This window comes from Mytilus galloprovincialis, chromosome 10 (assembly GCF_965363235.1).
Source record: "Mytilus galloprovincialis chromosome 10, xbMytGall1.hap1.1, whole genome shotgun sequence".
NCBI lineage: Eukaryota > Metazoa > Mollusca > Bivalvia > Mytilida > Mytilidae > Mytilus > Mytilus galloprovincialis.
The window spans coordinates 31,881,621-31,909,122 of record NC_134847.1 but is presented as its reverse complement, the minus strand read 5'-3'; the positions used below and the strand labels follow the sequence as shown (position 1 = coordinate 31,909,122).

Here is a 27,502-nt window from a genome sequence, read left to right as displayed (position 1 = left end):
CATACTATATCTACAAATGTAACATACTACATTGAATGTCCTTAACCAAATCAATATCAGATATGAGTAAAATGGTGTGTGTGGAATACATCAACTGGACAGTAACTAATCAACACAAGAAAATCAAAAGACGTCAAGAGGAAGAATGTTTTAAAAATTGCGAAAAAGATATTTGATTTACAACGATTATTACTGTAGCAATCATCAAAATGAATGTTATTTTTCAGAGATAAAGATTAAAAACTAGTCTTCATTATATATTTTGCATGCACGAAAATAAGGTTCATTAAATAATAGACTTGTAGTATATTGTGACATGTCTGGTTTGGTACAGGCATTATTACGACACAAACAAACACTTTATAAGGAATTATAGACCAACATGACCTCTGGGCCTTTTATAGCTGACTGTGCGGTATGGTCTTTGCTCATTGTTGAAGGCCGTACGGTGAACGTATAGTTGTTAATGTCTGTGTCATTTTGGTCTTTTGTGGATAGTTGTCACATTGGCAATCATACCACATCTTCTTTTTTATATGACCTAAAATTCTTTAATACAAAAAAGCTATGCATGACTGGGTAATAAGAATTTCGCAAAATAGAAAGAAAAAATAGTAATTAACTACAGGATTGACTATTAGAGCCACCTGAAAGTGAATCGATATAGTTAGATATGAAATTCACAGCGCTTGTTTCCCTTTTAACGTTAAAGTTTCTGTTTCAGTGATAATATATTACAGTATTGTATTGTATTTGTCAAAAAAAAAAACAACAAAAAACAAACAAACAAAAAGAAAGAAAAACAGCAGAACGTTTGCGTTAAGCTTGGAACAGAATATCTGAGTGAAAATGTGTTTTAAGACAACTTTAAGCAATCTGCGGTATATGTATATTCCTTCAAATTGTTATTCTCTCTGTATGTATGACCTTGTATTTGCTATGGCCAATATGCCTTAAATTATGACTATAGGACATTCCAACTTATTCGGGGCCATAATGATTATCAACAAAACGCCCTACCTGAGAATCAACTGTCGTTTCCCCTGTTATATATACATGTATATATATTTATTGAGAAACTACCCCTTTACATCGGGGCAAACACCAACAGGGTATACAAAATATAAATACAATACATACAGTGTACATAAATAAAAACATCACTATCATTAAAAATGTCAATATATTCGTTAAACTATTTTAACATCAAACATTTGCAATAAAAAATCATATAAGTGAATAAAAGAAACCGTAAATCGTACGTTGCGATATTCTGAACATTTTTTAAAAAAGATTACACATATATACTTTTTGGAAAAAACATATTCACATAAACTTGACACAATTTCAAACTTTCATACATTTAGAATAATTTACCTTAGCCGTATTTGGCACAACGTTTTGGAATTTTGGATCCTCAGTGCTCTTCAACTTTGTACTTTTTTGGCTTTATAAATATTTTGATATGAGCGTCACTGATGAGTTTTATATAGACGAAACGCCCGTCTGGCGTACTAAATTATAATCCTGGTACTTTTGCTATTATTTAGACTTTAATGAGTGAGGTAAGATATTGTTTTCCCATTTCATCAACCTTTTTCCGATATCATTACTGAACAGAAAAGCTATGTCGCCGATATTAAATTGAAGTTTATTAAAGCGAGGCAACTCTGGGAAAAACACGCCGGTTCCTGCATTGATAACGAAATCGTGAAAATCAGAAAGGAAACGTTCTCGAATATCAATATATGCTTCGCATTCTAATAGCACATATAAAACGGATTCTTCAGTACAACACGTTTCACATGCATTACTATCTTTCAATTTCTGTTATAAGCTTTTCTTCATTATATGTCACCACATATAAGAAATCCGATTATTAATAATTCATAAATGGTTTTTGTGCGGTTTTAAGATAACTAGAAAGAAAACTTAACCCCATTTTTTTAAAACTTATTTATTTCATGTCAAACTTTGTGTGATCAGTCGGGTATTATTCTTTCTGTTTCAATCATTTATATTACCAAGTTCACGGGACTATGCTTTATATGCGAGGCGTTTAGAAAATACATTTAGAAAAAAACTCAAATGACGTTAGATTTAATATACACTGAGCTCGGATCTTCTGAAAGCAAGAACCAATTTGAGATCAAATCCTAGAAACTTAATTATTTAGGAACATGAGATAAAATCAAATTATTTTACTATAATAGAACATATCGGATGACGTTACACGTGTCTTATTTGAATTGCATAACTGATTACTTAATTTGAATAAAACAGTGATTTCGATGAAACATAATACTGTCAATTATCAACGGAAATAAGTAAAAAATAATAATAACTGAAAAAATCATACTGACTTCACCCTCACGAATATTCTCTATACAGACTTTTAGGGTGCATATTCTTTACAGTTTTTATTTAAGTAGCTTCAGTTGATTGTAAGGATTATACTATGACATGCATCGTCAACTCTCAAACAACTAAGCGAACAACCATTTAACTTTAAAAAAAGGAGAAGGTTATGGATTTTTTTTATGAATAAGATTTTATTTTCGCGCTATCGATCAACATCTTTTTCAAAACTTAACAGGTATTAAGGAAATCTGGATTCAGAATAATTTTTCACCTGCTTGTACATAATATTTTTTTAACATATAGAGGATCAGAATATATTTTTTTTTTAGAAAAACCATTACCCCTCCCCCAACCGTGCAGTTAAATGGTCGTTCTCTAACAAGACTGCAATATTTGTCAGAACATGTATCCACAGTAAATTTTTATGAATAGGAAACGTACGGAAATCTGAAATTGGTGCCTCTGCGAACACTAAAATTAAACAGTACCTGAGACAATGTGTATTCATATATATAAACAGAATTGTTGCAATATCAAAGGGAACAAGAATGCAGTAAAATGTTGTCAGCAGTCTATCTGAGGGTGTGGATGGGGTTTACAGAATAGATAATATTGTGCCAAAAAATAAAGAAAAATTAGAAAAAAAAAGAAAAAAAAAAGAAAAAGAAGAAGAATCAATAATTGAGTGCTAAATATATGAATACAATAAGATATTGGCTAAATATATACTGATTATAGAAAAGATAATTGTGATTTCAAATGAAAAACGTAAAAATTGTTTGTCATTTGAAAAACTTTGATGCAGACGTTCAAACCTTTAATGTTTTATAGTCCTTTTCAAAAAGTATCACATACAATGTTGCAGCTTTCGATTTATTGACAGCTTTAGGCATTGATGATGTTTTTGAATGCCGTTTCCTTCAAAAACTATTGGTATTGCGCATGCGTATTTAACCACTGAAACATGTACATTAATACGTTTGTATAACAAATGTTTTTCATTTGTCTGTTGACTTAAATTCATTTGAATTGAGTTTCGAATGTATCAAAGCAATTCTAGCACCAATGCACCGATTGCATTCTCATAATAATTGATACCAATTTTATTTAAATGCATTTTCGTATTGTCACTTTATTTCAAAAGTAACATATTCAGCGCACATGCAATACGGAATAATTACTTCTTTGAAATATAAAACTTGAAGAAAGCTTTCAACTCTAGTTATTCAAATTCGTTTAACAATGAAATAAATTTAGTTAGTTTTACAGTGCCTCGGATTGATCATAAAGTTATATTGTTTCTATTTGTTCTTAAATTCCTTGAAATTTGTATTAATGTAAAACTGCACAAAATTGTTAAAGGATGACTAATAAATAGTTCAAATGTAATTTTGTTAATGTTTAAGAAAGTGGGTCAATTTCATAAAAAGGAAATTGGACACACGACTTGCCATCCCACAGAAAATCAATATTTTAATATCCGAATTAATAGAATATCTGAGAATGAATTGTTAGTGAATTTTCATAATATTGCGTAAAGAGTATTTACGTTATTGTAAACGAGGTATTTATCCTTTTTTTGTGAAATACAATGGACCTATACCTTTTAAAAAATGTTAGAAAAACTGCTGACGAATTGGGAAAAATTCATATTGTTTCAACAAAAAAACAAAAACATTAATTATATATTATATAAATTACATTGAGAAGTGAAAGGAGTAGGTCCGGTAAGGACCGATTTTGGCCTCAAACTTCAGGTTCATTGGACGAAAGATTTTGACCACTTTTTAAACACACAAGTGTCTATTTTTTTTGAATTAATTAGTTTATGTGAAAGATTTTAACAGATTTAGTCATTAAAAACTATCCGATTCAAGCTCAAATATGAAAAATCTACCTAATATGCCGAAAAATGTCACTTTTCAGATGGTTTTTGGTAAAAATGAAAGTGGTCGCATCCGTGTTCATCCTCAACCTTTATATATGTTAAAATACAACTTACATTTCAACACTAAGGATGAACACGAATGCGGCCACTTTCGTTTTACACGAAAACCGTCTAAAATTTAACTAAAATGCCAGAATTATGAGGATTTCAGTAATTAAGCATGACTTAATGGTGCTAGTACCGGATATATGTGCATTGTATTGTCAAAAACAGCCCATATTTATGTAGCAGAAGCATTCTACTGTCCAATAAATAACTAAAGTTTTACATTTTAACAATTTTGTAAAACTGCTATATTTTGGGGCCAAAAAGGGGTCTTACTGAACCTACTCCTTTGTAAGCATAATTTACTTTTACGAAACAAACGTGAATAGTGATCGTCAACTTCAGTACCGGGTGCACCACTAGTTGATGGGCCCATTTGCTTCCTATGTTAAATTCCTCCATTTTAAGCAGACACACCTCTTTTGTTTTAAGTAAGTTCAAATAAAGTGGCAATCATTGCATGTCATTGATAATATACCTGCATGGCAAAATCTATTGTATTTTTTCTTTCTATGATAATGTCTTTTATACTGCCTCCTCTTATGGGTGTACAAATCTCAATAAGTTAAAATGAGAAAAAAGATACCAAAAGGAGAATCCAAACTCATAAGCCGAAGAGAAACCAAGCCGAGTCAGGAGCTAGTAGTTTGTGGTTGTCGTTGGTTCCTATCTGTAATGTTTGGTTTTTTTTGTAAGCTGTTTTGTTATAACATAGGGAGTTAGTGTTGTCAATTGAATTGTTTTATATATCAAGTCGGGACCTTTAATATATTTAGCTGACCACACGTATGGGCTTTTCAAAATGTTGTATGCCGTATACGGCTGCCTATACTTCTATTTCATTTAAACTTTGGTGGTTAGTTGTCTCATTGGCAATCATTACCGCATATCCTTATTGTTTTAATAACATGGCAACAATATAAAAAAACTTCATTGTACAAAACACTATACATGAAAATCCAAATTTCAAATTAAAATGTTTTTGAAACTTTTTTAATTGTTGAAGACTATAATTTGGTGATTTGTGGTGTCAGATTGCTTTTTCATTTAGTGGTATTTCCAAGAAAAACAGCAACCGAACACCAAATGGAACACTATGTATGACAGGTATTAAAGTCTGTGAGCAGGAGCATATTAGATATATCGCTGAACAATTGTTGTGGCTATGTCGTAAACAATCATTTATGAAACAGACAACGTTTACTCTCAGATCTGTACTTTTGGTGATGGGATGTACAAGTACCCGGCCACGTCCACTCTATGTTTTTGTTAGGTGCATTTCTTATTGTATCCATCTGACGAGTTAAGCTTTTTTCGACTGATTTTTATAGTTTGTTTTATGTTGTACTGTTAGACCACGGTCCCAAGTTAGGAAGAGGGTTGGTCCCGCTTACATTATTTTGTATATAATTTATGCCGTTAGTTTTCTCGATAGAAACGTTTTATCTTTTTCATTTCCTTGTCTATCAAAGCTGAATATGCGGTATACTTTACTCATTGTTGAAGACCGTACGGTGACCTATAGTTGTTAATTTCTGTGTCTGTTGGTCTCTAGTAAATCGTTGTCTCATTGGCAATCATACCTCATCTTCTTTTTTATAAGCAAAAATTAAAAATAAATAGTTAAAGAACCCGTAAACATGTAATAAGTAAAAATAGATAAAACGGTGATAGGGCAGAAATAGAACATGACTTTTGTCGTTAAGGTTGAACATATTATCTTGATGCAGAAATTATAAGGTTTCAGTGATACATGTAGTTATGATTTTTATACACAGTGTGAACATTATTGTTGCAGCTTCCAGTTCATGCGTTTATACGATGATTGTTTCTGCTGCAGTAGTAGGTAGTGGTACATGAAACATACTAGATCACGTTATGAATATCACAAAAGTTTTATACAGACCATAAACAGAGCAACATCGTGATTGACAAACACGCTTTTGGTGTACCGAGACACACACTTTTTCCACTACAAGCATTCAATATAGTTCAACTTTAAAGTCTCGTGGACAGAATATTTCTGAGAATAATTATTTTGGTCTTTTACATGTAAGCTCTGTCATTTATAGTTAAACTTTATTTTGTTAAGTTGTACTGGTAGTTTGTGTATTCAAAGAGGAAGCCGTCTGCGGATACAGATTATAGGACTATTGCAAATACAGAAATAGAATAAAGTTCATCGGGTATATTTCTAATTTTGTAGATTGGGCAATATGATAATTAATATAATAAAGAAAACATTGTTTCCAAAAAATGTAAAAGAGTGAATATGAAATATCCATCGTTAGAAATCTTCAAAAGTATTTTCCCAAAGAAATAACTCAATTCTTATGTTTAAATACTGTGTAACAGTTAAAATAGTCATTTAAAATATGTTTACATTCAACTGCCCACGAAGAACACAATTTCATATGTTATAAAACTAATTTAATGACTTATTCCTTTATTCTAATTTTTCTTCTATACATTTGTAATGTCATACTAAAAATTTACAGTTTTATCCCATTAAAGTAATCAGATATTTTAGTTTCAAAATGGATACAAAAGATAGCGTATGCAATAAATTTGTTATGGTAACGATAATCAATTATAAAACTGTCTTAATAACTCAGAAATAACCATTAAAGAATAGTAAAAACACTGCTGCACAATTAACAGTTTCTCCTAACTATGTGTCACTGCATAAAAACTTACTTTATGCAATCATATACTTAATTTGTAGGCAAAAGTGCTGAAAGTTTTTTTTTCGATTTTTTTTTTTTTGCAATACACTACGCACGCATAGAAACGTGTTTTGACGTGCATGCATTAATTTGGAAATGTCACCATTTCAAAGTTGTGTAAAGTACAACGACTTTTGTAAAATGGCAACCTTGAAGTCAAGTTTGTAAACAAAAAAAGAGGGGGGTTGATGGCAAGAGTGACATCTGAAACCGTAATTCTAATAAACACAGACTGTACAATAAAACATTGTAACCAACAATAAACAAAACAATCAACCGCAAAAAATTACCATTGCATAATTGATTGATGAACTTTTGGTTTTAAACAACACTTTCAGCACTTTTCTTGTTGGCTATTTTGAAATAGGCATTCTGTTAAAAGTTGTGGAAGACGGAGTACTAAGAGAGATCAACTGACCCCCCGCAGGTAGAAATTGCAACCCTTGCAAACTAATATCAGAGTCAACCGCGCTTGTCACGTGCCTGACCCGAACTCATCACTTAGGTAATGACACTCTGTGATACAACACATAAACTACTCATACCTCTCAGCCACCGAGACCCCTAGTACCATAACACACAACACCCAAATCTAACGATCTAGCTACACGAACATAACAAAATACCGGCGGTGAACTGGGGTGCTCCATTAAAGTGCGTTTTAACTTCTCCGGTAGTACCCGTCGATCGATTTGCTCGGGTCAAGTAAAGATTCTGTTATATCTAGTAACTCAATCGGTGGCGTCACAATTAAGGAAACATGAACTTGATTATGTACTACGACACGTGAACACAGACGTGATTACGTGTGAACCAGAAATTTTATAACGGTCAAAGAACTATTATATATAAATGAAGGCACTTATAAAATTTTCAAAAACATTTCTTCGATTTATCTAAAGTTTGATGTTCTACAGCAATCCGTAGAATGTCGGTGTGAATATATTTATTTTTTTACCTAACGAGAAACGTCATATTTCTCGAGAGATGTTGGGAACGTAAGCCTCTAAAGGATAATAAAAAAAATCCAATTGAGGAGGTTACTTAAATATTCAATTGGAAAACACGGTTTTATTCAATGATCTACTCAAAGAGAATCAACAACTTTATATTTAATAAGCAATACTTGAAAACTTTCAAGGGAAATCTTTAAAGTTTCAAAATTGAGAAGTTATCAGACAATTTAAATTCATTTGAATTAAACAATAATTTCACCTTGTTTCGAATGTGAAATTATTTTAATTTAAATTCAGCATTACAATTCCAATAAAAAAATCAATTAAAGACTATTTACGACTTTCAATTACATTCATGCAGTATTTTAATTGTCTTAAATGCACGTTTCTAAGAATAGTAAATTGTCTTACCTTACCCTAACTTACGCCTTCTGCCGTTCTAAAGGTTCTACGACACTTTACGTCAGACTGCTTTGCATCGAAATAAAATTAAAACATCTTTTATATTAAGTGTTTTAGTAACGAAATCGCATAAAGTATTTTAATTTCCGATTAAACCAGTCAATAATTTTAAAGGCGAGTAATGTTTTGTTACAAACAGATAAATCTCAGTATGCTTACGACATTTGGCAAAGCAACAAACACTTTTACTGCTTGCTTTTGTGTCAAGCAGATTGACGTATGGATGGCATCGAATAGTCGGTTATGATGTTGAAGTGCGTTCTTTTGTTTTATACAAATAGGCGGGAAAATTATGCAAGCCGGAAATGATGTCAGTTTCACAACTTACAACTTCAAGATGTTTTATTGAATTTGCTACTATTATATAACATTCGTAGTTACGTGAAGCTTTATAACTTTTGAATGTTATTAAAATATTCTATACTTTTTATAAGGTGTGAAACAAGTATCGTATTTGTTTTCACTCAAATTGTAGAACTCGTGAGAGGAATTGAACAATCTTGCACATGTAGCCAATTCAAAAATATATTTCAACATAAAAAATAGCGAAAATTTTAAAGATACGATAATGATCTTAACTTAAAGTCTTACACTATCTCGCATTAGGTTCTGTTTAGGGTCAGCAATTAGAGGACCAAATAGTTCGCCTTTCCATGTTCTTTCTATTAATTAGTATGGTACTAATATATACAATAAAACGAAAAAAGGACAACAGTTTTTTTCGAATACAAAAGCTCGAATAAGCTTTAGCAAAAAAAAGGAAGACCTTGGCCGGCAGGGGCCGCATCTCTAATGCTAGTCTCTAGTTTTGATTTGTTTCAACAAGGGTTATTAAATAACAAAAATTGAAAAGAAAAAAAAAAGAAAAAATAAACATTTGACTTTGAGTAGTTATGACTTCAGACTATTAGTCCGGCCGATTGGTGCAGGTATAGAGCAAAATTGCTCACTTGATGAGGAAAGCATGAAACTTTGCACAGTAGTTCTTGGTTATATACCCTTTGATTTTAGCTATGGAGCCACTCTGAAAAATCCAATATGGCTGCCATTTTCAAGATGGCGGGAAAACGTTATAAATTTTAAGATTGTCCGCAAGGTATTCTATATAATTTCAGAAATTAAAGTAATGATGCTTTAAAAATGGTCTCCATGTTCTTGAATTTGTAATCAAATAATTTTTCAAATATAAAAAAAAATAATTTTACATTTGCAAATATGGCTGCATATACAAAAAACAAATAGTGAAATTCAAAATGTTAATCAATATGTTACATGTTATTGTAATCGTTCTTTAAACGCTTTAAGTTTTAATGGTTGGAATGAAATAGGTTGAAGCGAGTCGATTGGACGTTGATATAGGTCAGTTAAATGTGGTGGAATATTACATTGTAGGTAACTTTGATGCAGTGCCGAGGGCATCTTGTCTCGTGTCTCGTCAATGCCACGTCTTACGTCACTTATCGCGTTTTCATCTGCCGTACCCACTACATCGTCAATTATTCTATGTAATCAATAGGTGTACCTTTCTGCGGGCGGATAAGACGATTGTCATCCTTTAAATGGTTAAGGGGTAACTATTTCCTTTTCCAACTACGTGCGAAACCAATTCGCTACTAATCAACGAGCATGGTCCTAAAATGCACTCCTGGTCAGCACTTTTATTAGTTTTATTTATTGTATTTATCAGGAGATCTTCCATTGAACTGGTGATCTTCCATGATTATCAGATAAGAAGAACCGAGGTTATATTGATCGGCCAATCCACGGTTATGCTGATTAGTTGAAAGCATAACATCAGCTATTTTTTTACAATTTGTGTGAGGTTATGCACCTCATTTTCCAAAGGACTGCTTATATTTCCTTTATCGGTCGGTGATACTGCGCCATCAGCAAAGTAGATGTGCATAATTGGCACTATTTAATTTATATATCGCCATCTGATTGGCTATTGAGGTTTTCAATTGTTTTAACGCCTTGTTGAATGGTTCTGGGTTCTTCTCTATTACATACCTTGCAGAATATTTGTCTTTACATCCTGGGAGGAATGCTTTGGTTCCAATCTGGTTTGATCGTCTTTCTATCTTGCTGAAGCGCTGCTCAAATGCTTTTCTGAAGGCTTTGAAATTATCATCTGTCTTTACCTTGCGCGCGTACTCAAGGCCAACATCGACCTTGCAATCTGGGAGCCTACACACTGTTTTCCGATTGTCATCTACCGGCAGTTCGTTCAAATTGGTAAATGAACGACTCACAATTCAAGGATCCTCTTCAATGGAGTATTTGCATTTTTGGGAGCCGTGGGCTAAGTCTCCGTTCCGTTGCACCAAGATTTTATTGCCATCGGGTATATTCTCTCTCCAATGAGGAGTCTGAAGAAGAGCTGTTGCCACACTCTTTTAGTTTCCTCTGCCCTTTTCTTGATCGGTCAGTGAAGTCAGCTTGCTGTTTTGGGAAGCCTGTTAGAGCTCCAGGAGCTGACGAGGTTGTCATAATTGGTGTAATAAATGTGGGAGGAGGAGTTGCCATTGACTCGACGGGGACACTGTAGTCAGCATTGGAGAAACTTGATAGGATCCACTTGCAGCCAATTGTATGTTCTTAAATGGAGGTTGTTGTTGAATAATTTGAACTGTCTCATGCAAGGCTCTGACATAGGACTTTCGAATTTAGGTGAAGACACCTTCAACGGAGTTGTCACGGTTAATGGTTCATGCGAACTACAATTGGGGAAAGACCCAAGGCAGGGATTTTGTTATTTACTTTTGGTAAACTTGCGTTGTACTGACTAAGGTCAAATTTTGGCTTAGATGATGTGTCCATTGCTGGAATTTTAACTTCTTTATTTCGATTGTCCACTAATTCACTTACAATAGGCAACAGATGCCAGTTGTTGGAAGGTACCCTGCTGTACAAATGTACTTTTAAATTGAACTGTGTCTCCTTCCTTAGTTGTTGTCAGCTTGTCCATCCATTTCACCACAACATCGAATATCTTATTGGTCTGACCATCAATTCCACCAAGCAATTAACACTAGCCTTGTGGTCTATTCTGTCTTCAGACTGCTGAAGTTGCTGAGATATTGCTCCCATCTTTTCGTTATATATTCGTTATAATATTCATTGCCATTCATTCTGTTCAGCTTGCCTCGTAATTAGACCGACACATATTTGATCAATTCGCGAATCGCTATGTTTTATATCGCGGTAAATCTGAGCTGTTCTTTGAGCGTTAGATTTCCTATCTGCTAAAACGTCTTTGTATAATTGTTAAATAGTCATTTCTGAAAGCGTCTTCAGCTGGTGGTTTCTCCAGATCCCCAAGTGATTCAGTTTCTGCCATTTCAATGTTCTTGTCCTTGTTGTCCTCAATTCCTGCCATTTCACTGATATGTGTTTAAATGATTCTCAATTCATAGTTTAATATCTCAAATTGCAAAATATTGCGACCCAAGAAATAAGATGGGCACTGAATAATATCTTAGGGCAAATAAATCCCAAATCACAGCTTTTAGGTCTGATCCAAGACAACAAATAGTGCAGCTTTTTATAAAAGCTACTACTGCAGCTTTTTATGAAAGCTACTACGTTGTGGTTGAAATGACAAGCCAGACAAAATAAAAAAGGACAGAACTGCGACAGAGACTAAATGACACTATAGATCAATAAAATGCTGAAATTCAGGTTTTATCTCAATAATGAATATTTGCTTATTTTTCAAGGCGGCCATTTTGAAAATAGCCGCCATTTAGAATTTCAAAGATATATCGAAACAAAATCTTGCAAAGTACACCAATTCATTCAAATATGTTCATTTTTGTGCTTCCAGCATCAAATCCACTGTGGATTGTTCAATACTGGAAAATATTTTAAAATGTATGGCAGCCATCTTGAATTTGAGGGTGGGTCCATAGCTAGTATTGCTCAATACACAAAAATTTACCATCATGCAAAATTTGGTGCTTTCCTTATTATTTGAGCATTTTTTTCACCGATCGGCCGGACTATATGATATGTCCTAAGATGCGATAAGACGCATATGTATGTGTAATTCTTGATGCAGATTTATCTAAGACGCTGACTTGCAATTTTAGAATGAAGTTAAAATGTACTTCCTACTTACCATGTATAGTAAAGAGACAGTTTCGTAATTTTATAATTTTATATAAGATGTTTGATAAGAGCCGTTTTCGATCACTCAAATTGTAAAAATAGTTTATTAAGTAACGATGCAATCTCTTCAAAAAAAGTCTACATCTTGTATTGATAAATGAAACAGATAACAATTACACTTCAGTTTAGAGATATCAGATGTACTTCTGCAAAGATGTCAGACACATGTTTGACCTAATGTAAAGTTAAACTTAAAGCACTCTTTCAACATTTCATCTTATTTATTTGTGTTTCTCAATATAGACAAATTAAATAAAAATAGCATGGGTGATGTTTTTGGTCTTCAACAAGAATTTGAAAAAAAAATACACTAAATATGTTTTTGATTCAAATTAGAAAATATCTCACGATACTTGTTTAAATATCTTACAGTCTATACTCTTTGGAAACTGACCCTGTTAAGTCGAACACTTTTCTGTGTGAGAGTTATCTCCCCGAATACTGTTTTCTTGTTATGGGATCTCCTTCGCAACCATAAAAGAAAGCGACAAATTTAAATTTCAAAATGCGTATTATATCTTCAGGATGTTACTCTTTATTTGACCGAAGCTGTCATGATACTCCATATGAGTGATATTTCCCTTATGCATTTCATATAAGTGATATGCATTTCTAACTGGTTAACCGTAAGTGATAGAGATCTACTAGGGTCTTGTGATTTCAGGTCCTTGGTAAAATAATAGGTCACGATCAGAGGACAAGGTCATATTCTAAATTTAGAGTTTGGCTTATTTTCACCCTTTTTTTCAAAAGCCGTAAAGACATCGACAACATATTTCTCTATTTTTTTTTAGTTACATGTCGTTACACGGACATTAAGTAAAAAAGGTACGCAAATATTAACTTTGAGTTTTCTTCCCTCTTATATTTAAATTTACGTGTATGGTGATATAACTTATTCACCATATATAACAATACACTAAGTGTCTTTTGATGGAAGGTCCTAGATAGATGACCTTCAATATGAGCCCAAGGTCATAGTTAAACTTAACGCTCTAGATTATAACCTTTGCTTTTACTTCATATGTATACATGGCAAAGCCATGGGACTTTTTGCATTAGGTTGCAAGCCATATGACCTTGGAAAGCCAACTGGAAGTGACCTTATGTAAATCGGAAGTATTTATTGTTTGTATTTGTGTAATGTACAAGCAAGGATTTGTATAGTTATAACTATACAAATCCTTGGTATAAGTATATAGAACCACATATTTTTGGAATCCGTAAAAAAAAATATAAAATAATATCGGAAGTGACATTTTTCAAACCAGTTGTGACAAGTAATCTGTCTTGTAAAAAAAAATATAAAGAAACCATATATGTTTTAACCCTGCGTGCAGTATTTTAAAGCTATCTTTTGACACTGGAAATGAGATTTTAAATAGAATTTTAATACTTTTTGTTTCAAAATAGATATCTTTCGGGTGAAAAGACCTTCAATTGCTATTTGAACAATTGGCCTTTAATAATTATAATGATGGTCGCAAATTCAGTTTACTGGCGACGCGTTAGCAGAGACAGTAAACGGGTATTTGCGATCATCAAATCCCCAATTGATGCCGTCGGAGCTTAAAATACAATATTGTTATCTCCATTCTAATGAAACTGACAGAAAACAACGTTAAAACATGTATTTAAAAACTGTCATATGCCGTATGCGCTTGCGCGTACGTTCCATAGCATCAATTGTCAATTGATGCCTTGTAGATAAGTGACGTTATCCAATCAAAATGAACGATACAAACGTTGTTGCATGATAAACTTATTTATTCAGTTACGCTTCGGCTTCGCCTGGGAAAAAATTGAGAAAAATATATAATGCGACTTCCCTGTAAAATCTGCTAAGAACTACGTAATTAAGCCTCTTTTTATAGTGCTACAGTAAAAAAGTTTATGTCAACTTGTTTGATAACGCATTTTACAGTTTTCTAACAACCAAACAATAATAAAATAGTTACTTTTATGGTGAAACTGTAGATTTAAGTATGTACTTTTACTTGTGAAGCTTGCATCGGATTTTATTATTTTTACATTATTGTTCGGATACATGTATATGGTTCTGTACTGGAACAGATTTCCACGTACTGACCTAGAATGGTTCAATCTCTTATATTGAACTGTTGTGTGCAAAATCCTAAAGGCATTAGAAAAAATGAAGATAAAGAGAAACAGAATAAAAAAAAAATGATCATAGAAATATAAAAGATACAAAGAAGGTTCATGAATTCAATTAAGACCGGGGTCGAAAGAACCTTGACAAAGACCTTTCCGAATCGACGACAATCTAATTTTGACAAGTTGTTGATGATTTTCGCTATAAGGCAACCATTAATATATGTATGCATGTTATCAACATTGCTACTTTAAATTACATCATTTGATCCAAATGATGAATTTCGACCAAATTATTGACTAGTGGAGAGTTGCCTCATTGGCAATCATACCACATCTTCTTTTTTATATAGTGTTTTTCTAAAAGCAGTAGGCACTTGACACTCACATATACCAATTGTCCGAAGCTATATTTATAGATTATCGTTGATTATCTCAACAAGATTTATTTTCTCGCTTGAGGCGGGAGAGCGAAAGCCAGAAAAAGCAATCGAGTTCAGATGAACATTCAATGATAATCTGTTTATCGCTATTTTACCTATGACGACGTTGACAATTTCATGTCAACTTCATTAGCAACGCCACCTGCCTGCTTAATTTCTAGCGATAATTTGTCATCTCAAGCGAGTAGTATGATATGAAAAATTATCACAAAAAAAGATCAAAGGAAAAATGCACAAAATAGCGATAATATGGTATAATTGATTGTTTGATATTCCTGCATGGATAACGCCGGACCTTCTTAATTGCGAGCAACTTAGTAACAGGGCGACCTGTTACAGGACATGGTTGCCTTAATCAGAATGTTTCGCATTCCTTTCCTAATTTGGTTTCAGCGCCGCTGATATGTTTTATTTAAACGAAACGCGTAAAGTGCGGACCAGATTACCAGCCCGATTTCTTTCTCTTTTGATTTCTAATAATCATTCGGTCGATGCTTTTATCTGGTGTACGATTCTGCAAATAGGGTATTACTAGCCTGTTCACATTATTTGAAACGTTCATTTTTTGATTATTACACGGTTTATAAAAGACACCGTTCACAAATTTGGTTACCTACGAAAGACATCAGATTTAGCCTGATTTGGCAACGCTTAAAATTAAGTATTGTTTCCAACACTTTTTAAAGGTGACCTACAACAACCGTGAGTTCCACTACCCTAAGATCTTATGTAGACAAAACTGCGAGTCTGGTGTACTTGATTATGAACCAAATACATATAATTAGATGTTTATAATATTATCTTTTGTTGAAAACTTTGACTGGATACACTATTAAGGCGTAAGCTTTATTCATGCTTTCGATTGCAATAATTTCCTCTTTACTTGTCGATTGATATTAAGCAGTAACACATACACATGTATATACATGCTTAATATGATTACAAGGATAAACTCAATTTCAAAAGAAAACTCAACTTTTAGAATTTCCTGTAAATTATTTGAATGATATTAGTTATCAAAGGTACAAGGATTTTAGTTTAATACACAAGACACGCGTTTCGTATATAAGACTCATCAGTGACGCTCATATCAAAATAGATATAAAGCTGAACAGGTACAAAGTTAAAGAGCATTGAGGACCTAAAATTCCAAAAAGTTGTGTCAAATACGGCTAAGGTAATCTATGAGCAAGGAGAACATACAAAGACAGACATATTCTTGACTTTTACGCAGAATTTTAAAAGAGAACATTACAACTTCAAAGTATGTTTTATATATGTACGACTTATGTACTTAAAACTCTTCTGAATTTTGGGATATTACCGGCCCAATAGTCAGCACTTTGATGTTGACATGAATATACATTATATGGTCATTTTGATAAATTAACTGTTTGCAAAAATAAACTGAATTGTTAGAATTAATAAGGATATTTTTTTTAACACAGGCATATTCGGAACAACGCTTTTGGAATTTTGGGCCTTCCACTTTACATTTGTTTGGCTGTGTAACGATTTTGATCTGAGCGTCACTGATGAGTCTTACAATGTATGTAGTCGACACGCGCGTCTGGCTATCAAATAATAAGCCTGGTACCTTTGATAACTATTTACACAACTTGGTCGATGACACTGCTGGGGTGGACGTTTCGTGCCCGAGGGCATCACTAGCCCAGTAGTCAACAGTTCGGTGTTGGCATGTATATTAAGAATATGGTCATTTTTTTTAAGAATGAACTTTTTTCAAAAGTATGAAATTTTAGAAATAATAATGGTGTTTTTATCCAAGGCATGGATTACATTAACCGTATTTGGTACAGCTTTTTTGGGGTTTTGGGTCCTCAATGCTCTTAAACTTTATACTTTTTCGACTTTCACTGATGAGTCTTATGTAGTCGAAACGCGCGTCTGGCGTATCAATTAAAAACCTGGTACCTTTAATAACTATGTACACAACTTAGGCGATACACATGCTACATGTACCACTGATTGTGGTAATTGCTATTGGTGACTTGTGTTTGAATTTTTACATCATTTCATTTGAACTTTTGTTGTCTCATTGGCAATCATACCAGTCAACATCGCCTGATTTTAACAGTCCTTTTGTTTAATATCGATGGACATTTTGAATACAAATGTAAATAAAATGTATTTTTCTTACGCTTTACTTTATAGTTTTCGTACATTTTGATATTTGCCGAAATATAATCAAATTAGTATGCCTTGTTTTTTTTTAAAACGTTAGTTTGTTTATATGTTTTGGAGTTCAGTGTGACGTCTACTATTCACTGAACTAGTACATATATTTTAAGGGCCAGCAGAAGCCCGTCTTCGAGTGCTGAATTGTTCTCGCTGTGTGGAAGACCCATAATTGATGGCCTTCAACTGTTTTCTGCCAATTGGCCGTTTCATAATCTAATGGATCCTGGGTAATATTTTCAAAAGCGTACACCAAAGCGTTTTGATTGGTTTAAAACGTTATAAACAATGAAAATTCAACCAATGACGTAACGTTATTTTCACTTTGGTGTACGAACAATGAAATTACCCATAATGCTTTAGATTCTGAAACGGCCAATTGTTCGGGTTGCTATCTCTTTGACACATTTGCTATTACAATTCTCAATTTAAAATTGCTGTGTTCGCGTCTGTCGACATTATATGTTATAATAATTAAACTGGACCAAGGACTTATTAATTATTCGTATGCACGTGAATTTAATATTCAAATCAGTATATGTCTGATTAAGCTTTAAGTATTATAATAATTAAAAGAAAAATCACTAGACGCTGAATTAATATCTTGCGACATATTTTCTAAACTTTTGATTGACATTTATTGGACTGTTAGAAGAAAAGATAATATAACGTAGTTCCAATGTAATGAAAAGAATGTAACTTGAGAATTACAATTAGTTTTACATTAGTTAAATGGTTTAAAGTAGAATTTTAGTTCAAGGTTTTCAACATTGCGTAATTAAAATCTTAAGGCAAAAAAATAAACCATTTTAGCATAGTAGTCATTTTGTTTTTTATAAATGATTAATGCAATAAACAGAAGATGTGGTTTGATTAATAATGAGACAAGTATCTACCAAGAGACCAAATTAGGACTTTATGTAAACAACTAGAGGGCACTGTATGACATTCAGTAACGAGATAAACCGATCCCTCTAATCTGTTTAATATTGGGATAGGTTGTAAAGTAATAATGAACAAAAGTAATTGAAATGGCAAAACGTGTGTATTCAATTTCGTTTAAAAAAATATTATCTAATGAGCGTATCTTTTTGTGTTTTAATTTTTTTAGTGGAAACTAGAAGAAATAGATATGCAGTAAGATAATTATTCATCGGTGTTCAAATGAAAAGGATAAAGGCAATTGTACGTCATTGCACGACCTTCAACGCTGACGAAAACCTTTACCGTATAGTCATATATAAAAGGACACAACATGAATAATGTGAAACAATCAAAATGGAAAAAACTAAAGGTCTTATTTAAAACGAAATAATTTACTGTTTAACATATTACAAGCATAATTGATTGATAGGTGATCGCTTTACGACATATCAACACAAAAAGGTTATATTGCGGCGAGAGCTATGTCAAATATAATAACAAGACATTTAAAAAAAAAAAAGAATCAGACAAAATATTTTTTGAATTTACTAAAAGTCTTAGTTTAACGGTTAAAGTAATAATATGCGTATTTATAAAATACAGCAGATTGGGATTTCAATGTTTTCATTTTATTTAGTTTTACTTGCTGTCAGCTTAAAACCAATGTTACTAGAGATCGACTATATGACGTCACAAAGCTTAATTGGTTCCTTTTTGTTTTTTTAGCAGAGATGACTTCTTTAGACGTACAAAACAAAAGGACTGATTTATTGAAATATGAATTAGTAACGAAATCGATTTATTAACCTATTCATACACTTAGCTTAAAGAAATAATTTTGGCGGATATCGAATTTTCAAAATTGTAAAGTTGACAAAAAACGATTAGCGATTCAGACACAATTGCTCGTAAAATCCAAATAACATTTTTTCTTTTAGACATACATCAAAGTTAAGAAACTCCCACACCAAACTAAATGTCTAAAGTGTAAAATTGATATTTTTGTCTCTCGGATATTAGTTTCCTAGTTATTTTTTCATCTTTTGGTTTTAGTTGACTGAGATGCGTGATAGGGCAATGCGAAGTCGAAGTAAATAGCATAATTTTGTTGGGTTTACAAAGTTTCTACCTTATTATTGTTAATTTATTATTCTCGTTAAATACCATTTGTCATTCCTTATTGTTTGTTTAAAGTACAGTGGCATGTTTGTCATGTGTGTTTAAAACGAGAACAAGTTAACAATATATACAATAAGTTCTGAAATAGGGGTCGTCTGAGAAATTTGGTTTGCCACTTGAAAAGAGTGTGTATTTGATTCGAACATACAGTTTGCTCTGCCTTGCTAATGGCCACCTGAGGATCTGGGAACGATCGTTTTTGCAAGGATCCATAATGTACATTTAGTTAGCTCTTGGCAAGTATGGTCGCGATCGAGCACACATTTTAGTTAACAAGACTCGACATAATATCGGCAATACTTAAAAAGTAAAATTACAAAAATACTGACTTCCGATTGAAATTAAAAACGGAAATTATCTAATCAAATATCAAAACAATTGCAAACACATGAAATGAATGCTTAACCGTACTTAACTGTACTTGACTTAGGTTTCGACTTTATTTAATAAGTCTGCTTGACGACTTGATCAATTTGGTCCGAAAATGGTCTCGAAAAGACTTGAATCCCGTTATTTTGTAAAATCAAAATATAGTTGAGTTAGATGTCTTATTAAGACCAGTCTAGACTAAATTAAAAGGACAAGACGAAGGCCGAAATCGAACAATAAGAAGTCAGACTTGTCAAGACAAATCGAGACTGATCAAGAGTTAGCCGAGACTGGTCCATATCATAATCCACCTGTACAAAATCAATTTCATTTACAATCATTAAGTCAAGACCAAAATCAAGTACAGTCGAGTAAAGTCAAGTAGCTGTACGAGATCAATCCGAGTCTTGTCAAGTACAATATGTGATCGACCTTACTGCTTGAACACACAATATGGTCTTGTCATTCTCCGAACATTTTGTAGTTTTGTAGTGTATGCAGACTTGGTCAAGTTTGCCGAACACACAACATTTGATTAGTGTTACTCGCGAAGATCATGAATTAACCAACAGTATCCTCCTTGATTCAGACACTCTTTGCGCAGCTTTTAATGATACTACCGAAAGTTTGTAGGATACAATTATATATTTGTTGCTTATCGAATGTTCTAAAAAAATCCGTAAAGAGGATAACCAACTTTTTGAGTACATATATTTGTTAATCAAGAAAACCACAAAAAGGAACAGATTGAATATCCCGAACTCCAATCTTATCATCGAGACCAAATGTTAGCGTCCTCCGATATGTGAACCATGATTTCATTTCAAAAAGGGATGCAATATTTCATTAAACTAAAATATAAAGAAGTAAATGATAAAATTGTTAACTGAAAAAAGCTCAATAATTTATTGAAGAAGTAACAATGACCTTTTTTGTGACCTTTGTATTGTTTCAGGCGAATGATGTTGATTAAATGATTATGACAGTTTAAGAGATCTGGACACAATATTCTCAAACTGTCAGTTATGACTTGTTTCTCATTTGAATACGCATTAACAGCCGCATAAAAACCGTCGTTGACAAACGCCTTTAGATTATTTAATTAAGTCATCAAGTCGAAGTTCATATTCACATTTTTATTGATGACCATGACCTCTAACATTGACAAGAAAGTCAATGATATGTGTCATAGAGACCAAGTATTGTAAATATCCCAGATTCTAATTCTTTTAAATATAATACTTTTTCATGTAATCAAGTGCTACATTTCTGAAGCTGATGTCTTCATAGCTTGTCAATACAGACACAGAGACACAGAAATGCCAATTGTCTTTCAAAATAAATATATAAAAAAAGTGATCCTGTTTTAAAAAGGCACTTGCCATGTCTGTTTGATGCAGACACAGCAAGAATAAAAGTTTTGGTTTATGTAAGACTAGTTATCTTCTTGAGAATTTAAATAATCAGAACATAAGCGCGGTCGTCAGCATAGCAACAACGTACCAGAGACGGTATAAGATATTTGAGCCAGTCGGTTAATCCTTAACTATTGCGTGTTTGGCAGACACATATAAGAGAAAAGCAGTTGGATATTTTGACCTGTTAGCATATTCGATCTACGAGGACACTTTCACAAAACAGTTTGAGATACATGTAGTTTATATTTTTCCTGATTGTATTAGTTGTTGGAACTTAATTTTGGATTTTTCGTGCACAATTGACAAAGAGACAGCCATTTTAAGTTAACGTTGTCTGCATCGTGCTTCAATTATTCAGCTGTTCAATGTTCTAAGAAAATTAAGATAAGCTGTATCATCTTAGCTATTTATTATCTATATATAGAATGTATTGGTCACGACAGCCTTTATTCTAGACATTATTTGTTTAATAATACGATATATACATGCTATATGTTACGTTAGATACTGGATCAATGTTACTTCGTGCTAAGAAAAAAAAATAATTTCCTATAGCTATGAAATCGAAAGCTTAAAGATAAATATATAACAAGACTTGTCTTCTAACCTATATTCAGTAAAAGCGAAATGTCATTAAATAAGAACAGAATAAACGCACTTCCCATAGGTTAACTAACAATCACATTGTTAAAGGGAAATTAGCGTTCAAGATAAAACGCAATATAAAACAGGAAGATATGGTATGATTACCAATTAGACAACTTCCCACATATACTGTAACAATTTCGTGTGTATCAAGATGAACATTTATGATATCATTTATGTGTTGGTCCTTTTCGTTTATTCATGGTGTCGTCTGTTTTTATTCGATGTAAGATTTTTTTTTTTTTTACATATTTTAGTCTTTCTCTTTTCGCAGCGATTTTGTCAGACATAATTAAAATATATTATTTATATCTGACAAGCTTATGTCTTTTAACATCAGATAAAAAGCAAACGAAACAAAAATACCAAACTCTAGGGAAAGTCCACAACCCAACTGCAAAACCAAAAGCGCAAACAGATCAAACGTATGGGTAACATGTCATATTCCTGTCTTGGTACAGGCATTTTCTAATGTAGAAAATAGTGGATTTAACCTGGTAAATGTAAGTTGATATATCTTTTAAACATTGTTATTACAGGCATCAAGGGGTCGGACGTACTTTTAGGGAAAAATAATATATTATATATATATTAGTTTAAAGTTGAGAGCTTTGCACATCCCCAAAATTCAAATATTGTTTTAAATCATTATTGGCTTGGATATGAGGGATTATGTGTTAAATATTATTGTAAGTGGTTTTATATAATTTAGGTTTCGTAATTACAACTCACTTATTGATAGACATTGTTTTAAACCGTACCTGCCTTTTCTTGTTAAAAATGTATTGATTGATAGTGTTTGAAAACAAGTTTTAAGGGATAACACACTGACATCTAAGTATGCTACCGTCAATGAAATGTATTCGTGGCATCAATGATATCAACAAGCGTTATAGTAATACTTTACTCCTTTTCATTTATTTAATTTCTGATGGACACCGGTAGCCTTCAACCACAAAAACATGTGTCCAGGCAATATGTCATTTATATACTGTACAGAATTATGCAATTTCAAAATGCTATCAAAATATGGAATATCGGTTCTTTACCTGTATCATTAGCCATTATTAATCAATTTTGAACTAATCAGTCCAAAAAGACTAAACTGGTACACATTTTTATTATGGGGCCAACTGAGACCCACCTACAGATGCAGATTGTTTTCGCTACGTTGACGACCCGTTAGTGGTCTTCTGCTGTTATCTGCTCTTTGTTCGCGTTGTTGTCTCTTTGCCATGTTCCCCATTCTCAATTTTATTAACTCTTGAATTAAATAAACATCTCATCATATAAATACAGAATTCTCCACCTCGGTAAATCAATATTGTTTAAACAAATTGCTGATAGTCATTTAGATCTGTTCATATTGAGTTACTGTACTGTTCAGTAGATATTATTAACATGAACAAGACAACAACATAATGAATTTTCTGAACAACTACTAAACAGTACGTGATTGAATGTAAGCCAATTGTTTGAATGTCTTTACACGATTAAACGATTATGGTTCAAACTTTTCAGATAACGTTAATATGAAATAGACCGTTTGAATTAAAAACAACTAGTGAGCAATGGAAAGATTGATGAGACTTTATATTCGGATAAATTAAGGCAACAGTAGTCTACATAGTTATCAAACCAAAGACACCGGGCTTATAATTTGATACGTCAGACGCGCGTTTCGTCTACATAAGAATCATCAGTGATACTCAGATCAAAATAGTTAGAAGGCCAAAACAAGTACAAAGATGAAAAGCAATGAGGACTCACAGCTGTCTAAACTCAGAAAAAATGTTTATATGTATTGCTATTATTTGATTAACTTTAGATGAATTGAAAATAGTAATTTAGAATATAAGATAGCTGCCAAAGTTATTGGATTAAGATTAAACAAAAAAATGTACAAATATGTAGATATTGTATTTTCCTCGCTGACTAATTATAAGTTATCGCTTGTCCTTTATTGAGATAATGTTTACACGGGCGTTAGTTGCATATGATACATAATCAAAATCGCATGATAGTTTTAGTTGTATATAATTAGGGTCATCAACAAATTTAAGTTTTCTTAAAGTCATATGAAACGAGTGACTAGTGAAAAATAATGTGAATCCAATTCTTGAACCAATGCATGTATATATCTTGAACTGAGGCTTATGTGTACGATTTTATAATTTTTTACGCATCCATGCATTGAACCTTAAAATCATAAAAATAATTTCTCGGTCAATTGTGACGTAAAAATATGACAGCTACTTAATTGTCGTGTTTTGAAGCCATAGTTTAACCCTTTTCACCTTTATAATAAACAATAAAAAATAAAGCATGGATATTGAGCACGTGTATAACATGAACAATAAGATAATAGTTAATTTCAATGACAGATATTGTTTATTGGAATCACCAGCTTTTTACGAAAAAGGTCACGTTGAATTTGCTGCAATACGGAAAACATATTGGTGTATTATTTACTGGAAGCAATCAATTGAAAAAAGTAATTCCTTCTAAATTTGTAAACATTATAGAGTTTTCTTGAGAAAAAAGTTTATTTACATAAGTTTAATAATAAAAACTAACCATTTAGTTATAAAATCATGTTTTTTTTTATTTGAAGTTTCATATGAACTTTTAAAAGTAAGAAAGTACCAAATTCTGAAAATACATGTAAGGAATATGTTTATTTTTAACGGTTCCGTTGGTTGTGTTTGTTTAGCTTAATGTTCTGGTAATGAACTTCCCCTTTTTGAACTGACCTGACGACATATGTTTTATAAATGCAAAAATGTTTTTTTTTCTCTCACTCTACGTACTATTCAGTTCGTAATCACTTATATCTTTGCAGAACTCAAACGTGTTTTTCTTCAGTATACAGATTCGCTCAAAAACCTTTCTTTCTGTTTTTTAAAAAGAAATTAATTATTTGCAATTATAGTAAAATAGTATACTATTTTAAGAGTTTAATAACTTACATTGATTTATTTATTTATTATTATAAAATCAAGATTCATTTATATTTGCTCATTTTATTAACGATAGTATTGCTCTAAAAATGGGTAAACAAAAGTGTATTACGTTTTTCACTGTTTTAAAGTACATAAAATTTATATATTCTTATTTTGCTTTTGATATAAAAAAAAACCAAAACATTTCAAGTAATATACAATAGAAATGATACTTACCTTACCGTACCTATATACCATACGCATCCACCTGACTAACAAATTATCAAGTTAATGTTTTAATTGTTCAGCAGAAAACTTTGCGACAGAAATTGATTTTGAAAATCTTTGATGACAAACTTTTATGAACGATTTATTCTAAATCAATGGCATAAAACGTTGAGTACTAATTAGAGTTTTCTTAGTTGGGACACTTTAATTTGTTAATGACAGTTGTGTAATACCTTTAACTAGATCGATGTCTTCCTACTGTCCCACGCCCTAACATATGATAACACAAATTCGCTTATATCTGGATATATCTGTTGTACATGTAACAGGCTCAGTTATAGTGCAGATGAGCATTTGTTCGAATAAACATAATAAAAGCTTATTTACCGAAAAAAACAAGGCAAGATTTTAGTTGATATACCCTTTAAGTATTTAACTTATTTAACTGCTCTTATGTTAATCTATACAATTTTACAATATTAATAGTGTAGTCTGAAAATTTTGTGTATTTATTTTAAAATATTTGCCTCTGTAATATATTCGAAATGATTTTTATCGTTCATCATGATTCAAATAATTTCATTTGGATTCACACAGAACATACGTTTGACCTCTTTAATACACTAGTCGAAATAATAGCTTCTAATGCGTGAAAATATGCAATTTCTGCAAAGCTAAATGATTGCATATATAAACCACTAGCAGAATTAAAAAAAAAATAGCATACAGAATGTGGCGGGATTACGCATGTTAGTGGCATCCCAACACGTCCCTAACCTAAGACGATTGTACAACAGTACAACATAAGAATCAACGGAACTATAAAGATCAATTGAAAAAGGCTAAACTCATCAGATGTATAACAATAGAAATACATATAACAAAAACATAAAGGGACGTGGCCGGGTACTTGTACCTGCACATCGTAACAACCAAAAGACTCTAAGTAAAGATCTAAGAGTACTTGCAGTAACTGACAAGCGAGTTCAAAGTCATTAATTTCTAATACTAAAAATCCTTCATCTAAGAACAAATTATCAACCAGTACACATCCAACATCCAACGGCAATGGATTTAGTAAAAAGACGCCACAAACAGTCAAATAATTTACTGATATCAAAATCAATATCACTACCAATAAAACAATATTCAAGGATCAAATGACAGTGTTGCATTGGTAACCTTTAAGAATAAGTTTGTTTAATGGATCGATAAATTCAGTAGAACCGTTTCTAAATTTGAGGGCACGATAAACAAGATCTCCGTAAAAATGAGGATGTGCTATCCTATTTCAAATAAGTATAACTTCGAAGTCACATCTTGATATCTTTGAAAGAAGTTAGTAAACGTTTTAAGTAATTTGTGGTAACGAAATCCCCCAATTTATCAATATAACATGAATAACGTTAATTAAATTCTAAAAAGTCACGACAGACCCGGGTATAGGGCACGAATTGTGAAATATAAACACCGTTAGATAGTGCTTAAGGAACACAATATCATACAAAAAAGGAAAATAAACATTAGGGAAGAAAAGTCGTAAACTTAAGTCTTGAATTTCTCGTGTAAAACTGAAATAAATAAACCTAGAAAAAGACAGTATGAGCGTTTAAATCGATAGATATTTCTAGATTATTTAACAAAAAAATATATCATCAAGATCACGGTAAGTGTTGATGAATTTATCAGTTAAATGCAATTTGGACGGGTTTTAACTGAGTTAGGTCATAAACTGTGATTTATAAGAGTACACACAAAAGTCTGCTATTAAAAGGGTGCAATAGTATCATTAGAATACATACAATCCGTCGATAAACCTTGTTGGCGAAACGTACATTAATATCACCAAGAAAATAATTAACAACTACAGTCATCTCACCACACGGCCAGTAACTTTACTCATTAGAAAAGAAGGGTAAAATAAATTGCAGTAAATATATATTTGCAATCAGATAAACCAAACGACCATTTAATTAAGAAGAAAAGTCAAAACTGTCAATGGAATCAAAAGGACAATCAACAGCACGTAATTGATGTAAAACATCCAAAGAAATTTTGCACGTCAAATATAGTTAATTCCTTAATTTTTATATTTTGTATAACAAACGAATTTGATTGTAGTTAAGGAATTTGTCTCATAGGCAATTATACCACAGCTTCTTTTGTTAAAGTTAAAAGCAATGGGAGATAATATGTAAAACACTAACTAGTTGCCGAAATGAAAAGATAGTTAACTGGTTTTATGTGTGATTATGTAACCTATACATAGCAGGGACTTTCAAATGTTCAGAAGAGGCATTAAGCTGTGATGTGGTTATGATATTTTGTTTACTATATGACTATCTTAAAGCGCACGGAATTCTATATGGATTGAA

The 27,502-nt window shown here is 32.2% G+C and overlaps 1 protein-coding gene across 3 annotated transcripts in view; it reads right to left on the bottom strand.

Moving 5' to 3' along the window:
• LOC143049100 (con-Ins Im1-like) overlaps positions 1-25,159 on the bottom strand; it is a 45,230-nt gene extending 20,071 nt beyond the window's left edge. The window contains exon 1 of one of the 3 annotated variants that reach the window (XM_076222872.1): positions 25,137-25,159. The gene's annotated coding sequence lies outside the window, so the exon portion shown is untranslated. Of the gene's footprint in view, positions 1-8,447; positions 8,737-25,136 lie in introns of those variants that run through there. The other 2 variants (XM_076222870.1, XM_076222871.1) reach the window with 2 other exon arrangements.
• Between the last annotated feature and the right edge of the window lie 2,343 nt (positions 25,160-27,502).